This window comes from Salvia splendens, chromosome 11 (assembly GCF_004379255.2).
Source record: "Salvia splendens isolate huo1 chromosome 11, SspV2, whole genome shotgun sequence".
NCBI classification, from domain to species: Eukaryota; Viridiplantae; Streptophyta; class Magnoliopsida; order Lamiales; family Lamiaceae; genus Salvia; species Salvia splendens.
In genome coordinates this window covers 12,915,825-12,935,116 of record NC_056042.1, presented here as the reverse complement: position 1 = coordinate 12,935,116, position 19,292 = coordinate 12,915,825, and positions in this window count along the sequence as shown.

Genomic DNA, 19,292 nt, shown 5'->3' with positions numbered 1-19,292 from the left:
TAGTTCATCTCATGATCTTCATACAAGAACTGTATCTTTGAAGATTACAGAACTCATAATCTCACATCATTTGGGACAACCTTAAACATACCTCAGTACTCAACTCCAATTACTTGGATACCTTTTCCAACATGCGTTGGAACAACATTACACCTTGAGATGTGCTAGACTAAAGTCGCTCTAGTCCACAACTCGTGTTTTGTAGAAGGTACTGATGCTGGTAGTTTCTTTAAGGTGTATCTCGTTATATCTAACGTTTATCCCATCAATGATAAGATTTTCATGAGTACAACTATCACTTAATCAAACTTGTCTTAGAAAGACTTCGATTCCTTCTTACATTACTATCTCATTCTTTAGAAGAATGCTTGGATTCGTCAAAGGAGATTAGACTCCCACTACTGATCATAAAGCTTTGCTCGTCTTCTTATTGGTGTAAACCATTGAGACTTGCTAGTCTTTCTACGTTGCACTTCTATAATTATTCTGAATCAAATGATTCTAACTCATAGTGCATCGAATAGACATTCTCGACTTTCAAGCTATTTAACAGACAAATTGTTAAAATCTTGATAGTCTAGATCAGTTTGAACAATAGCTAAGTATTTTCTTGGTCTTAAGACTAAGAGCCATAAATACTTTATCATTCATTGTTTAAGAAGTCGATGTGTTGTTTATTCTCAATCTTGTTGCATCTATATTGTTTCAATACTATGATGCCTTAAACATCAACCATAAAACAACAGTTGAGCATTAAAAGCTCCCACTGCAACAAAATCCTAACTGGATCAAGATCTCTTACTTAGAAGTTGCATTGTCATGTAAGTCATTGTCCTTCTGTAAAAGAGGTCAATCCAACTTACAAAGCATCTTCACTCGCTTTAGACAAACTTTGATGACAATTCAGGCTCTCCCATTTCCATATCTAGTCTTTTGTTCAAATGAACTAGGACTTAGGGAAAAAAATGCAGCCTTCATGAATTCGTCATCTATCATGTTACTTTCCTCTAACAGTAATATAACGACTAATATTCTGAAGGTTTTCTACTTTTCAGTTAAACCTTCTTGTAGTCATTTCTTATCACTTTAGGCGATGACTTGAGTCAGAAAACTATTTGAGTGATCAAAAGATTCCTCAAAACATTCTGTCCCTCTAGGATATTCCAATAGAATCATCTTGACAGATTCTATTGATATCCAACTTTCATCGTCACTAACCAAGACTTGTCATGCTACTTAAAAGAAAATAGTCTGACCTTATTCCTCAAAGAACTTGTCAAGTACATGCAAAAAGCATTCTCGAACAATCTTCGTAGAATTATGTCGAGGAAATGGAGGACATGAATTATTGAGTATAAACTCCCAGTTTTAGCAATGAGAATCTTATCCATTTACATTTCCAGTCCACATAATTTTGGCATTTGAGTTTATTCCATTAAGATCGCAGAAAAAAATATGAATGACATAATGAAGATTTGGCAAATAAACTTATTATCACATACTTATGCTCAATACATAATCGCAAATAACCACAAAACAATTATGTATCTTGCAACTGTAAAATTAAAATTTTGTACCCTCTAGAGGAAGTCAATACGCATTAAAATCTTACAATTTTACTGGTCAGAACACCGACGAATAGCCCAGAGACCACAGAGTGGCATGGCCGCCTAATGTTACCTAAGCACGACCACCGAATTTAGCATTACAGAGTCTCATTTCTACAACACACTCCCATAACAATGCTCATGTGCTGCTAACAAGATCAAGCTATCTCATAAATTCTGTGTGAACTTCTGAATCTCGCAGTTTCTTAGGATTATTGTCCCCACAGAGCAGGTGGCGATAATATTGGAAACCACATTCTAGTTCATACTATTTATCTTCGAGAAATCCGCCCTCATGAACTCGCTATTTCTTAGGATTATTGTCCCCACAGAGCAGGTGACGATAATATTAGAAAAAAGCTTCATAAATTGCAGACCAATTGATGGAGACCATATACAATGCACTTGTTGTAATTATCGCTTAGATATTTTATATGGTTTTTGCATAATTATCACATAAGCAGATAAGACAGATAATCCACTTAAAATGATAAACACCAAATAAACAGATAAATCCATTTAATGCATGGCATTTAAACACACTGGATAATTAACGACATTATTTAATCTATTCAAGGGAGATTCAATTAGGATTTATCAACATAGTGTTGACTACCTAAATCCACTTAGGATTATTCTAGATTTTATTTCGATAAAATCTAATCCTTCAACTCAAGATAATGTTGATCTAGGATTATCATTATTTAAATCGTTCTAGGATATTACTAGATAGAATCGATTCCATCATAATCCATACGATGAATAAAATCCAATCAACCTAGATTTATACAAATCTTTAATTCTATTTAGAATAGATGTCTAGAATATATCAAACATTACTTAGGATTTCTTAGATAAATAAGTTTATCTAAATCCAATTAAATAAGGATTTTCTCATATATTATATTTATCCCAATCTATCTAGGATATAATCCATAAGATAAGGATATCTTGGATTAATGTTTATTTTAATCCATCTAAGATTTGTCTTAATAGAATTAAATCTATTCAAATCTATAGGATAAAATAAATTAATATAAATATTAATCCTAACCCATCTAGGATTTATTCTTGGAATTAATCCATATAAATCCAAAGAATTAGATAATATTATATTATAATTATTCATATCTATCTTAGATTTATCTAGGAACAAATCCATACAAATCTATAAGATAAGAATAAAATATTATATTATCACTATCCAAATCCAACTGGAATTTATCTATGAGTAAATTCATATAAATTCACAGGATAAGAATAAAATAATATTATCATTATCTAAATCCATCTATGAAATATCTAGGAATAAATCCATATTAATCCATAGGATATAGATAAATGATTAGATTATTATTTTCCAAATATAACTAGGATTTTATCCAGGATTAAAATCCATATAAATCCAATAAATAAGGAAAGAATCTAATTAATCCATGATTTGATATTAAATCAAATCTCATATAATATATATAATTCACAAAAGATATATTCAAATCTTATCACCATATTTATCTTGAATCTAGATGAATATTAGGAAATTATTAAATTATTCTCATCCATATCATCTAGGAATAAAATAATATTATTTATTTCCATAGATATAGATAATAATATAAATATTCCTAAAATCTAGGCAAATCTTCCAAAAAGATTTTATTTCCCTTAAATAATAATATTTTAATGATATCTTTTAATAAAATAATTAAGTTATCATTAAAATAATCCTTCATCGTTATCTCATCGTACGAGATTCGCACGAACGATGAACGATGAATATCCGACGAGTTCGTCGTCGGATCACTACGCACCCAGTGTCTCGGCACCAGGTGACGCGTCGGGTGGCACGGTTCCTCGGCCAGCCCGTCGCCTCCGTCTTCGGCCAGCGTCGCGCACAAGGCGCGTACGCTCTCGGCCTCATCGGCACGTCGGGTGACGCGGTCGCTCGGCCAGGAGCTTGCGCGGTGGCCCGGCTCCTCTCGGCCAGTGGCTCGTCGCCCGACTCGGCACACCAAGGCCCGATGCTCCCACTGCCTCGGCCAGCCGTGCGCACGAAGGTGCGCTGCTCTCGGCCAGTGGCTCAAGCGTCATCTCGGTCCTTCCGCCTAGGGTTTGGGCTCTCGGCGCCTCGGTGTCTCGGCTAGTTCTCGGTCGAACTGCCGCACCGTGCCAGCCTCCGTGTCGATCTCGACGCGGGTTCGTCTGGGGTGTGCGGTCTCGGCCGGCGGCGCGCACGAGCCCTCACTCGTCTGCGCGTCGCCCCGTGATCGTAGTTCCCCTGCTCCCACTGTCTCGACATCCCTATTTCAATCGCGCATGGCGCGATCCGCCTCGGCGCGAACGCCAACGGATCGCACGTCTCGTACGATTGAAAAATTCAAGTTCCTTGATTCGATAGTTCTTGAGTTCATCATGCATAAAAATTAAACAAAACACCAAGAACATGCTTCGCAATCAATTAACGCATGCATAAATGAATTTCGCGAAATTTAAATCCAAATAATCAGAGCCAAAGACTTGCTCTGATACCAATTGTAGGGGTTGGTAGCGGAAGCGTGCGTTCTAACGGATCTCATAATACGGATCTATTTAGCAGATTATTTAGACAAAAACTATTCGCGTAATTATCACATGTATCATGCTCATAACTTGAATTACATACATGCTTTAGAACAAATAAATCCTAAAACATGCATACTACGGAGTTAGCCAATTTACCTCGTTGATTCTCCAAAGAATCGTCGATTGCTTGCGCCTTCTCCACGATGATCTTCAATACTAGACCACGGATCTTCTAACTGGTGTCCCGAACTGTATTCCGAAATCAGTGTGGGCTGATCTTATCGAAACACTAGGACTCGAATAAAGAAGACAGAACTTTCTCACGGAGGAGAAATTGAATGAAAAAAATCGTCCCCCTCTTAATAATTAGAGTGGGCGAAAATTTTCATAAAAAATTGTATTTTCTGTCTCCTTTATTCTCCTATTTATAATAGTTACATATTGGGCCCAGACAAGGATCTATGGAAGGTTTTGGATATGGGCTCCCCCAATTAACTTTTTACTAATTAAATTGAACCCACAATTTAATACAAGCTTATATTGGAATATTACGAGCAGCCACTATAGACGTAATATTGAACTCCCCATCCAAATCCGAAATTATAAGTAATCCGGGTTTCCATTTTATTTATTATTTATTTCCCGCGCTTAAGATATAAATGTCCATTAATTAATTAAAGTCTGCTATGGACTTAATTAATTAACATCTTATTAACTCCAAGAGTAGACTTAGCAAGAAACACTTATTTATTATTCATAGAGTAATAAAACTCCAGCTGGTCAGTTTCCGAATAATAAAACCTTGTTCAAGCTCCTCTTGAGGACATTATCAAACGAGATTCACCTCGCGCACGATTCAACATAATAGCAATCCTAGCACCGCTAGATAATGATCACCACTACCCAATATACCTGGATCGTTGGGTGACGAAAAACCCGCACCTTTGGTAAGTCAAAGTAGTAGATACTCAATATCGTATGCTCAATGCTAACGTACATTGATTAAGAAATAGATATTTATCAAGACCTCGTCTTTCAGTAGATAGCATAAAGACACGTCTTGCTGTTAGATCCATTCAGTGCTATACCACACCAACGTCATCTTATTTCAATAAGGCTTAGAAATAATCGGACTGACATTGCAACCTTTCACGATAGGTAGCCAAAGCCTATCTAGGTTGTGAAATTCTTCTTTTTCTTTTGCAAAGCATTGCATAGAGCCGACTGTAGTTACCTTAAAGTGGACGACGCCCACAACCAGTCTACTAAGCAAAAGACTTAGGCTTTGTTTACTTCTTATGAATTTAAATGTTTATAAAACATCTCATAAATGCACAAGCAAACACAATGTAATAATATACTGATTCTATTCGTGCGAAAAAATCGAATAATACTGAATCGGGTCAAAAGTGTATTGTAGAGTTTTTACCCATACATGCAACGTTCTATTCGTGCGAACTCTCGCTCGAAACATGCTTTTTAGTATACTAACCCTAACATGTTGTTTGTTGCAACAGCTCAAGTCTTCTTGGAGCTTAATCTCAGCCCGTGAATTCATTACCATGCATCCGACGACATATGATTTGAGATTACTTTCCAACAAACTCCACCTTAATCTCACAATCTATAATGATCTGATCTTTTTGTCTTAACCACAACATCATCACTCCACAAGTCCCACCAGCTCCATGCAATATTTAAACTTCATGGCTGGTAAAGATTTTGTCAGCATATCAGCTGCATTGTCCTCGGTTGACACCTTCACAACTCTAGCCTCTCCCTTCTGGATCTCGTCCCTTATAAAATGCATCTGCACATCTATGTGCTTGCTCCTTTCGTGAAATACTTGGTGCTTCGCAAGACACAACGCGCTGCTACTATCACAGTTTATATACACAACATCTTGCCTTTCTCCAAAATCTTCAAGTATTCTCTTCAGCCATATTGCTTCCTTTACTGCTTCATTCATTGCAATATTCTCAGCTTCCGTTGTGGATAAACCAACCACATGTTGTAGTCCAGATTTCCAGCTTATAGTTGTGCCATAGAGATTGAACACATAACCGGTTTGGGATCTTCTATTATCTCTATTCGAAGCATAATCTGAGTCACAGAATCCCACAAGTGCTCCACCTTGATTCTCAGCTCCAGCCTTGTACACCGAACCATAGCTTGAAGCACCATTCAAATACCTGAGTAACCATTTTAATGCTATCCAGTGATCTCTGCCATGATCAGACATAAATCGGCTAGTGACACTTATGGCATGTGCCAAGTCCGGCCTTGTACACAACATTGTATACATTATGCTTCCTATGATATTGGCATAAGGTATCTTGCTCAGTTCCCTTCTCTCTGAATCATCTTTCGGCCTCTGATCCATGCTAAGTTTGAAGTGTGCAGCCAATGGAGTAGATACTGACTTAAAACCGTGTGCTTGAAACCTTTTCAGAACTTTCTGGATGTATTCTTTCTGGACCAGCCTGAGCTCTCCTCTTGATCTATCTCTTACTATATCCATGCCAAGTATTCTCCTTGCATTTCCCAGATCCTTCATTTCAAACTTAGATTCTAGCTCAGTCTTGATTCCTTGAATTACTCTAAGATCAGCTCCTGCCACAAGCATATCATCAACATACAGGAGAAGAAATGCAATAGGCACACCATTTCTTTCCCTAATGTATACACAGTTGTCATACTGTGACTTTCTAAATCCAATGGCCATCATATGTTCATCGAATTTCAAATACCACTGTCTACTACTCTGCTTCAACCCATACAAACTTCTCTTGAGCAAACAAACCTTATCCTCACTGCCAACCTCCACAAAACCCTCAGGCTGATGCATATATATTGCCTCTTCTAGTTCACCATGCAAGAAGGTTGTCTTAACATCGAGTTGGTGCAACTCCCAATCATATTTTGCAACAAGGGCTAGCAATATTCTGATAGAACTGTGTTTTACAACCGGAGAGAACACATCATTGTAATCGATCCCCTCTTCTTGAGTGAATCCTCTAGCAACAAGTCGTGCTTTAAATCTGACACTCTTAACTTCACCAACTTCAATCTTCTTCTTGAAGATCCATTTACAACTGATAAGCTTTGAGTTCCTGGATTCTTCACCAAAATCCATGTATAATTCTTGAGTAGTGACCGAATTTCCTCTCTCATGGCCGCAAGCCATTTCTCTTTCTCTTTACTGGAGATAGCCTCAGCATAGGTGGATGGCTCTGAGTATTCCAACACTTCTGCTACACAGAGAGCAAAAAACTCATCTCATAGTCACTGAATCTAGCTGGCTTTCTGATTTCTCTTCTTCCTCTGTCTCTGGCTATCACATGTGTCCTCTGATCATCATCATTCTGATCATGTTGTTGCTGGGGTTGCTGGGGACTTGAAGCTCCACCTTCATTCTGATCATGTTGCTCAATGTGAGATGGTTCACCATGTTGAATTTCCTGATCAATGGAGATATTCTTATTCATCTGCTCATCAGATTTCAGGAATGGCATATGGTGCTCATGGAAGACCACATCTCGGCTGATGATAATTTTCTTGTTCCCTTCTTCAGTGCACCATAACCTATAACCCTTTACTCCATGCTGATATCCAACCATCACACACTTTTGTGCTCTTGCATCAAGCTTTCCTTGCTTGCAATGAGCATAAGCTCAACAACCAAAGAATTTGAAATGATCATATTCCCTATCTGCTCCATACCATCTCACATCTAGAATATCATTCTCAATGGCTGATGATGGAGAGTTATTAATAAGCACAGCAGCAGTGCATACTGCCTCCCCCCAGAACACCTTTGGCAGACTAGATGACAGTAACATACATCTAACTCGTTCAAGGAGAGTTCTATTCATCCTCTCAGCTACTCCGTTTTGTTGCGGATTTGCGGGGGTTGTTCTGTGCCTTTGTATTCCATTTGATTTGCAGAAAGAGTCAAACTCTCCAGATAAGAACTCCAACCCGTTATCATTCCTTAAACACTTGAGAATGGTGGACCTCTTCAGCTTCATTTCTGTGCACCAATCCTTGAATCTCTCAAAGGCTTGTGACTTCTCCTTCAAGATGAATACCCAGACTTTTCTTGTGTAGTCATCTATCAGAGACATGAAGTATATGCCCCCTCCCATAGTAGCAAGTTGGGCCGGACCCCACAAGTCACAATGAGCATAATCAAGATGTGACTTTGAGGTATGCTTCCCAGCCTTAAATGGAAGTTTCTTGCTCTTTCCTAGAACACAATGCTCATATTTCTTGAGCCTCTGGCCCTCACTAACTGAGATAACCCCCATCTTTACAAGCTCCCTCACCCCATTTTCTCCAAGATGGCCGAGCCTTTTATGCCATAGCTCTATATCACCAGAATCTGCAAGGTTCATTGAGCCAACCACTGTTTCTGCTACAAGATAGTATAGGTTGTTCCTTCTTTCAGCAATCAACAAAATATTTCCGTTCATTGAAACATTCATACATCCCTTCTCAGAGGAGAATTAAAACCTCTAGATTCAAGCATGCCAAGTGAGATTAAATTTCGTTTAATTTCTGGAATATACCTGACTTGAGTAAGCAGCCTCAATGATCCATCATGTGCTCTCAGTCTGATATCCCCTATGCCCTTTATGTAGCATGCTTGATCATTCCCTAGCATCACAGACCCGGTTGCTTCAATCAAGTTCTCAAACCATGCCTTGTTGGAGCATATATGAAAACTACATCCTGAATCCATTATCCAAGAACTTTCAATTCCATTACTCACAACATTCATAATCTGAGGTGCATCTACTTCCTCGGCAAGGTCAGCTTGATTGTGGGTAGCCTTTTCTTCATTTTGCTTCTTCTTCCATGAATAGCAATCCTTCTTGAGATGCCCGGGTTTCTTGCAACAATGACAACTCCTTGTTTCTTTTACAGGGGCATCAGCTTGCTTCTGATAATAATGTTTCTGATTCTGTGTGAACTTCTTCTTCTTCCCCTTGAATCCCTTTACATTAAAGGCTTGGCTTCCTGCTCCATGGCTCGCATTTGACTTCCCCAACTCCTTTGATTTGAGAGCACACTGAACCTCCTCCAGAGTGATAGTCTTCTCTCTGCCATACAACATGGCATCCCTTAGGTGATCAAATGCCTTTGGCAGGGCACTTAGAAGATTGATAGCTTTGTCTTCATCTTCAAGCTTCACATCAATATTCTCCAAATCATACACAGCTTTGTTAAATTCATCTAACTGCTCTGCAAGACTCTTATCTTCATGAATCTTGAAGGAATACAACCTTTGCTTCATGAATAACCTATTTGCCGATGACTTCGTCATGTAGAGGGATTCGAGCTTCTTCCATACTCCAGCTGCAGTCGTCTCCTTAGACACTTCCCTTGACACATTATCGGCTAGGCATAGGATGATCACGCTGTGATCCTTTTCATTCAACTCCTCCTTCTTGGCAAGAAACTTGCCATCCAGATCATCTCATTCCTTCTCTTGTACAGCATCGGCTTTGATAACATCTCCAAGGCCTGGTTGCACCAGCAATGCGCGCATCTTAATGCGCCATAGCCCAAAGTCGTTCTTGCCTGAAAACTTTTCAGTTTCGAATCTTGTAGTGGCCATTTCTTCGAGCGTTTGACGTGCATAAAATCACACAGCAAGAGCCTGCAACGGTTGATCAATCTTTCTTCCTTTCTTTCCCACAGACGGCGCCACTTGTTATGAAAACCAGAGAGATTGATGATAGCAATGATCAATCAACAAAGAAAAGAACACGAAGGATTTTATGTGGTTCGATCGTAAGATCTATATCTACGGACCAAGGGAAAACGATTCACTATATTGAGATACTTAGTGGAGATTACAAACATTCAAGAACTATACAACCATCTATCACCACCTCTAATCTAATTGTAAACCAAGAACTAATCAAGTGAGTGAATATGGAGACTTTTTCTTGAAGATGAAAACTGAATGAACTAACTTACTATGCATGCAGCCTTCTTCACGCTTTATACTGCATCTCTCGATCTCCAACGCCTCTCTCGTGGGATTTGTTTCAGTTAGTTAATAGCCGTTATTTGTTGCAACAGCTCAAGTCTTCTTGGAGCTTAATCTCAGCCCTTGAATTCATCACCATGCATCCGACGGCATATGATTTGAGATTACTTTCCAACAGTAAACAAGCTGAGTTGTACAACCAAGAGGCTGCCTCATTAGGCAGTAAGACAACCATTTTGTCACATTCCCCTCTTACACCAAAGTAGAGGTTAGGACAAAGGAGCTGTAACACCCGTACCTTAAGTTTGAAATTTACTTTTATGTAACGGAATAATTGATAAAATTATTTCGAAATGCTATGCTTCTCGATAAATGTGATATGGGAAAAATTATGGTTTATGGGTTGATGTGAAAAGGAATGTGTTTTCTTTTTAAATATGAACGTTGGGAGACATGTTTAAGGTCTCGTTGAAGGTCGATGATGAAATTGCTATTCTTTAGCAAGACGGATGAATTAAACGGAAAGAAATATATGTTTTATGGATAACGATGCGCGTAAAGCAAGGAACGGTTGAATGAATATTATATTTGGAACAACACCAAATATAAATTATGTACGATTTCTCGTACTTTAATTTTTGGTTATGAAGAACGAGATAACAAATTTAATAAAGATCCGTGAATTTCAATTAACGAAAAAAATAATAATAATAATAATAAATACGAAAAAATATATACAAATGTATGAATTTATTTTGGACTTTCCAAAATAAATTTGAAGTCCAATTAAATATGAAATAACTTGAATTTTAATAACTCTTTAAATCCTTTCTAATTGGGCTTGATTTAATTGTTGATTTTTTTAGCCCAATTGAAATTAAATCATGGAAGCCCAAGTATGAATTTAATTTAGCTAAGTCCAAACTTTTTCCTTTTTCTCTCTTCTTTTTCTCCCCCACGTCGACGGTTCCTCCCCCCCATGATGGCCGAACGGTTTCTTTTCCACCTCTCCACTTCCCTCACCAATACCTACACCCTCCTCAAACCCCTCTAACCCACTCACCATTTTCATTTGGCAAAAAAAAAAGAAGAAGAGAGAAGAGAGAAGAGAGAATAAGGAGAAGCGGCGAGAGAAGTCGACGGGAAGAAGAGGGGAGAAGGAGTTGGTTCCATTTCTTTTTGTCTCAACCACATCAAGTTTAAGCTCTTGAGGTATACCATTTCTTCCATCCTCAAAGCATGAATTGTTTACTAGCTTTGCATGCATAATACACCCTTGTTTCATAAATTCCTCCATAACCAATTCAAGTAAGAAAAACAACTAAGAATCAACCGAACAATCGCCGCACGTAACCGAAACTTAGAAAGAACTTAGCTTTATGTTAATAACGCGTGTTGCGAGCCTTTGCGGGGTGTTTTCGGGCGGGTTCGGAGTGGTTTCGGAGGAGGAGAAGTCACCGCCGACGACGGGCAGCGGCGGACAGCCGCGCTCGACGTTCCCGGTGCGGATGACGACTCCCGGTGGTGACGGCGGCAGCAGCAACGCGACGGGAGGCAGCAGCGGCCGGTGACTCCAGCTGGCAGCGACGCCGTGCGAAGTCCCTCCGCGGCAGCAGCTTCCCGGCGACCCTGCGACGGCGACGAGTGGAGGCGGCAAGGCAACGGTGGCTTCACGACCCGCCGACTGTTCCAGCAGCGACGTCGTCGAGCCGGAGAGGGCGACGGCGGCGGCTGCTGTGTGATTGCCGAGAGAGAGGGAGGATGACGGGGAGAGAGAAAGAGGGAAGAGAGAGAGAGAGTATGTTGGAGAGGGAGATGTTGTTGGGCCAATCTTTTTTTTTAGGTTGGGCCTTTGTTTAATTGTTGTTGGGGCCTTTTAATAAGTAATTTGGAAATATAATTATAGTTGGGCCTCTTTAATTGATGTGGCTCATTATGTAATTTGGAGAAATAAGGTGGCTAAGAAATTTAATCTCTTGGGCCGATAATTAAAATTTAATCGGGGGAATTATTTCATTAATTTCCGGAAGATTTTTGAAGAAGAATAATTTACCTAAGTATGAAGTAATACTTTTCAACGGTGAATTAATTAAGAAAAATTAAAGTATGCGCGTAAATAATTTATAGAAATTATTTTCGATGTTATGGAAAATACGAGGAGCCAACGGAGGAAGGAACGAGCGTAAGCGGCCGACCGGCGTCGCACGCGACGCCTTGGGCGGCCGCCGAATAACCGAAAATACGCGAAAATCGAGAAAGAGAATTAAAAGATTTTAATTAGAGTGCATGCATTCTAATTATCATCGTTACAGAGGTTTGATATGAATTTTATGTGTTTTCCGGAAAGGTGGTTCGCACGCACGCTAAAAGTCGGAACGAGGAATTTTACGGAAATCCTAAGCTTTTGAGGTGGGCTTTATTCTTTAACGTTTATTTTAAATCAATATGTTTACGGTGTTATAAGGATGTTTCTATAAGTATGTCATGTCGTGTTTATGTTTTGAAACTGCCTATCTGTTTGTCTATTAGAATAAAACTCTACTAGACTTTGATGGTTAACGAATTCGGGTCTAACTAGGGTCTACGCCCTACTTAGACTAGTGCACTGATGGGGATCGTGAGCCGTCCCCTAGGTCGGCCGGTCCAGTGATCGAGATTGTGGCCACAGTCTCGTTTCACTTTTTAAGGAAATGAACTTTAGTGTCTCTCGGCCTTTTAAAAGATAAACCCGGGATTCACTCGATGATGGCTTGACATATCTTAACGGTGAATGTTTTTGGGCATGAGTTCACTGGGTGCACCAAGTACTCAGCCCCTGCATGTGTTTTCCCTATGTGCAGGTTGAGCGGGGTCGGGAGGCGGAGGACGTTGAGCGATGATCCAAGAACGTGTTAAATCACTGTTCCGGTTACTATTATGTCTTCATACATAGTAGTAGCTAAACTCTCAAAAGTGCTTCCGCTACTCAATGTTTTTTTTCAGAATTTCTGTTATTTTCTTTGAACTGTTGAACTCTGTTACTTCCTTTATGGTCGCACTCTGTTATCTTTCATTTTGTAAACTTCAGGATTGAAACGTTAGTTGACTTAAATGGCATTTCGTCTTTGATTGTCACGTTGTACTGCCTGGATCGTATCTTTCCCCCTTCTTCCCCGCTTCTTAATTCCCCCACTAGTCACGATTTCCCGTGCTTCCTATCCTTAGGAAGTGCGGTCGTGACAGAATGGTATCAGAGCCAGGTTTTTCCTTCCGCTCTGGACCGAGAGTCATTTATTCAATCTAGTCTAGACTCGTTTCGCTAGACTAAAAGAGTATCCGTTTAAAGCTCAACACTCCGTCTCGCCGTGCTCAACATGAAATAAGGCAAAAGTTGAAACGAAGCATAATAGAGGTGATAGAATGAATGGAGCGCAGAAAAGGCGCGAATTCCAAGGAATGATGAGATGAGATGACGAGACGAGGGAAAACCTAGTAAAGCGCGATTAGCATTAGGTGGAAGGATAGACGAAATGTTAAAAGTACCACGTTTATAAAATACGAAACATCTATCCTTAGATGATAACTTAAAAAAAAGAATTTTTTATGACTTTTTCCTTATGGAAATCGACAGGTATATGAACGGTAACACGTATGACGTTCTCTACGCGTTTTATCTTTTCTACCTCGCTTATTCTTTTTCTACGATTGGTTGCTAAGGGAACTTACTTTTTGTAGATGGCGATCACGATCCACGCACCGTTAAGGGGAAGGTACGTCAAGAATGGATTACGGGCGGTGGGAATGTATCGCGAGTTCGAGAGGGACGCGAGGGCCCCTTTGATATCTTTTGTCGCCGATTACTTGACCTTATGGCGGGATGCTCATGGCTGTGGAGTGAGGCACTATGAGGGAATCAAGAGATTGATTGATGGACTACCGGCACCTTGGAATAGGTGGGCCGACGAGGCTTCACGGTCATACATCTGGCATAAGCTTCCCGACTACAGCATGCAGGGAGACATGCATGGTTTTGTGAAGGTTCTCTTGGAAGCACTGGTCGATGCTCGTGGTGGACCGCCACCCTATGCTCCTCCTAGGAAAGAGACGTCCTCATCGGGTCACAGTCCCTACAGCGGGGGTCGATACGAGAGTGAGACGCCGCAACCAAACTGCCCTAAGAGGAGAAGGCTTGGGATGCGTACCTCCGCACCTCCCGCGACGGAAGTCCTTGTGATTGATGAGCATATCGACGACGCTACGGATGTGCGGGAGAGTGATGAGGAAGAGGAAGAAGATCCCCTTGAAGACGAGGAGGATCCCATGGAGGATGAGGAAGACCCCGAAGAAGAGCCCCTTGCGAGAGACATACCCAAGACGGCTTTCCGAACGAGGTATGGGCATTATGAGTTTGTAGTAATGCCGTTTGGACTGACAAATGCACCGGCGGTATTTATGGACTTAATGAATCGAGTATTCCACCCATACTTGGACAAGTTCGTCCTGGTATTCATAGATGATGTGCTAGTTTACTCGAAGGATGAAAAGGAACATGAGGAGCATCTAAGGATCACACTGGAAACACTCCGAGCAGAGAAGTTATACGCCAAGTTTAGTAAGTGTGAATTCTGGCTAAAGGAAGTAAATTTTCTGGGGCATGTTGTGACAGCCGAAGGGATTCGAGTTGACCCCGCAAAGGTGGAGGCCGTACAACAGTGGAAGGCGCCAAAGACCCCAAACGAGATTCGGAGTTTCCTTGGTCTGGCAGGATACTACCGAAGATTTATTGAAGGATTTTCTAAAATCGCAAGGCCAATGACTCAACAATTGAAGAAGGGGACCAAGGTCATTTGGACACCGGAGTGTGAGGCTAGCTTCCAGTTGTTGAAAGAGAAATTGACCACCGCACCTGTTCTAGCCGTGCCGGAACTGGGAGTAGACTACGTGGTTTACACTGATGCATCGAAGATTGGACTGGGGTGTGTTCTGATGCAGAATGGTAAGGTGATTGCCTACGCTTCACGGCAGTTGAGGCCGCACGAGTTGAACTACCCTACTCATGACTTAGAACTAGCGGCTGTTGTGCACGCATTGAAGATTTGGAGGCACCACCTCTATGGAGTTCGGTGTGAGATTTTTACCGACCATAAGAGTCTGAAGTACTTCTTTGAGCAGAAAGATTTGAACATGAGGCACGCAGATGGCTCGAGCTAGTCAAGGATTATGATTGTGGTATTAACTATCATCCGGCTAAAGCAAACGTGGTGGCGGATGCTTTGAGCCGGAAAGCTCAACCGCAGTTGGCTATTTTTCTCACTCAGGAAGCGGAGTTGATTCGCGAATTTAGCAAGATGCGATTGGAGGTGGTGAGAGCTCCGGAAACTGTGAAGGGAAAGATTGCCACCTTGGTAATTGCATCCGATCTCCGAACAAGGATAATAGAAGGGCAACGCAACGATGAAAATTTGGAGAAAATTCGACTGAAAGTGAGGAAGGGCGAACAAGAGAAGTTTCGAGAAGAGGCTGATAATGCTCTCACCTACGAGGGGAGACTATGTGTGCCAGGCGACGAAGGACTTCGAAATGAAATTTTGACCGAAGCACACGAGACTCCATACACCGCCCATCCTGGAAGTACAAAGATGTACCAGGACTTGAAGGGATCATTTTGGTGGGATGGAATGAAGAGGGACATAGCTTCGTTTGTAGAGAGATGTTTGGCATGTCAACAAGTAAAAGCTTTACATCAACGACCCTATGGGAAGTTGCAACCGTTGGAGATCCCGGAGTGGAAATGGGAACATATCACTATGGATTTTGTGACAGGCTTACCAAAGACCCGGCAAGGGAATACGGCCATTTGGGTAATCATAGACCGCCTCACCAAGAGTGCGCATTTTATACCTATCCCTATAACTCATGGATCCGACAAGCTAGCTCGGATTTATGTGAAAGAAATCATTCGGCTACATGGAGTGCCAGTGACAATCACGTCGGACCGAGACACCAGGTTCACTTCAAGATTTTGGATAAGTTTGCAACGAGAGCTTGGTACGCGATTGAATTTTAGTACTGCTTTCCATCCACAAACTGATGGACAGTCCGAGAGAACGATTCAAACTCTTGAGGACATGCTGAGAGCCGTGGTGCTCGACAGAGGAGAAAATTGGGAAGTAGTACTACCGTTGGTCGAGTTTGCTTATAACAATAGTTTCCAGGCGACAATAAATATGGCCCCGTATGAAGCATTGTATGGGAGGAAATGTAGATCACCACTTTACTGGGATGAGGTTGGTGAAAGAAGAATACTCGGGCCAGATTCGGTCGAAGAAATGATAGAGATCGTGCGACAAATTCGACAAAGGATAAAAGAAGCTCAAGACCGACAGAAGTCGTATGCTGATGTCCGGCGTACGGATTTACAGTTCAATATGGGAGATAAGGTGTTCTTGAAAGTGTCTCCGTCAAAGGGGATAACGAGGTTCGGTGTAAAGGGGAAGTTGAAGCCACGATACGTAGGGCCTTATGAAATCCTTGAGAAGGTGGGACCCGTAGCATATAGGTTGGCACTACCAGCAAGTTTTGGGACTGTGCACAATGTTTTCCATGTGTCACAATTACGAAAGTACGTGTTCGATCCTAAACACGTGGTTCATCAAGAGGAGATGATTCTGAATTCTGACTTGAGTTACGAGGAGAAGCCCGAGGCTATTCTGGACAGGAAAGTGCAAGAGTTGAGGAACAAATCGATCGCGTCCGTGAAAGTACTTTGGAAACACCATGGCCACGAGGAGGCTACTTGGGAACTCGAGGATAAAATGAAAGAGAAATACCCGGAACTTTTCGTTTGAAATGAGTAAATTTCGGGACGAAATTTCTGTTAAGGTGGGTAGAATGTAACACCCGTACCTTAAGTTTGAAATTTACTTTTATGTAACGGAATAATTGATAAAATTATTTCGAAATGCTATGCTTCTCGATAAATGTGATATGGGAAAAATTATGGTTTATGGGTTGATGTGAAAAGGAATGTGTTTTCTTTTTAAATATGAACGTTGGGAGACATGTTTAAGGTCTCGTTGAAAGGTCGATGATGAAATTGCTATTCTTTAGCAAGACGAATGAATTAAACGGAAAGAAATATATGTTTTATGGATAACGACGCGCGTAAAGCAAGGAACGGTTGAATGAATATTATATTTGGAACAACACCAAATATAAATTATGTACGATTTCTCGTACTTTAATTTTTGGTTATGAAGAACGAGATAACAAATTTAATAAAGATCCGTGAATTTCAATTAACGAAAAAAAAATAATAATAAATACGAAAAAATATATACAAATGTATGAATTTATTTTGGACTTTCCAAAATAAATTTGAAGTCCAATTAAATATGAAATAACTTGAATTTTAATAACTCTTTAAATCCTTTCTAATTGGGCTTGATTTAATTGTTGATTTTTTTTAGCCCAATTGAAATTAAATCATGGAAGCCCAAGTATAGATTTAATTTAGCTAAGCCCAAACTTTTTCCTTTTTCTCTCTTCTTTTTCTCCCCCACGTCGACGGTTCCTCCCCCCCTGATGGCCGAACGGTTTCTTTTCCACCTCTCCACTTCCCTCATCAATACCTACACCCTCCTCAAACCCCTCTAACCCACTCACCATTTTCATTTGGCAAAAAAAAAAGAAGAAGAGAGAAGAGAGAAGAGAGAATAAGGAGAAGCGGCGAGAGAAGTCGACGGGAAGAAGAGGGGAGAAGGAGTTGGTTCCATTTCTTTTTGTCTCAACCACATCAAGTTTAAGCTCTTGAGGTATACCATTTCTTCCATCCTCAAAGCTTGAATTGTTTACTAGCTTTGCATGCATAATACACCCTTGTTTCATAAATTCCTCCATAACCAATTCAAGTAAGAAAAACAACTAAGAATCAACCGAACGATCGCCGCACGTAACCGAAACGTAGAAAGAACTTAGCTTTATGTTAATAACGCGTGTTGCGAGCCTTTGCGGGGTGTTTTCGGGCGGGTTCGGAGTGGTTTCGGGCGGGTAGCGGCGGACAGCCGCGCTCGACGTTCCCGGTGTGGATGACGACTCCCGGTGGCGACGGCGGAAGCAGCAACGCGACGGGAGGCAGCAGCGGCCGGTGACTCCAGCTGGCAGCGACGCCGTGCGAAGTCCCTCCGCGGCAGCAGCTTCCCGGCGACCCTGCGACGGCGACGAGTGGAGGCGGCAAGGCAACGGTGGCTTCACGACCCGCCGACTGTTCCAGCAGCGACGTCGTCGAGCCGGAGAGGGCGACGGCGGCGGCTGCTGTGTGATTGCCGAGAGAGAGAGAGGACGACGGGGAGAGAGAAAGAGGGAAGAGAGAGAGAGTATGTTGGAGAGGGAGATGTTGTTGGGCCAATCTTTTTTTTTTAGGTTGGGCCTTTGTTTAATTGTTGTTGGGGCCTTTTAATAAGTAATTTGGAAATATAATTATAGTTGGGCCTCTTTAATTGATGTGGCTCGTTATGTAATTTTGAAGAAATAAGGTGGCTAAGAAATTTAATCTCTTGGGGCCGATAATTAAAATTTAATCGGGGGAAATTATTTCATTAATTTCCGGAAGATTTTTGAAGAAGAATAATTTACCTAAGTATGAAGTAATACTTTTCAACGGTGAATTAATTAAGAAAAACTAAAGTATGCGCGTAAATAATTTATAGAAATTATTTTCGATGTTATGGAAAATACGAGGAGCCAACGGAGGAAGGAACGAGCGTAAGCGGCCGACCGGCGTCGCACGCGACGCCTTGGGCGGCCGCCGAATAACCGAAAATACGCGAAAATCGAGAAAGAGAATTAAAAGATTTTAATTAGAGTGCATGCATTCTAATTATCATCGTTACAGAGGTTTGATATGAATTTTATGTGTTTTCCGGAAAGGTGGTTCGCACGCACACTAAAAGTCGGAACGAGGAATTTTACGGAAATCATAAGCTTTTAAGGTGGGCTTTATTCTTTAACGTTTATTTTAAATCAATATGTTTACGGTGTTATAAGGATGTTTCTATAAGTATGTCATGTCGTGTTTATGTTTTGAAACTGCCTATCTGTTTGTCTACTAGAATAAAACTCTACATGACTTTGATGGTTAATGA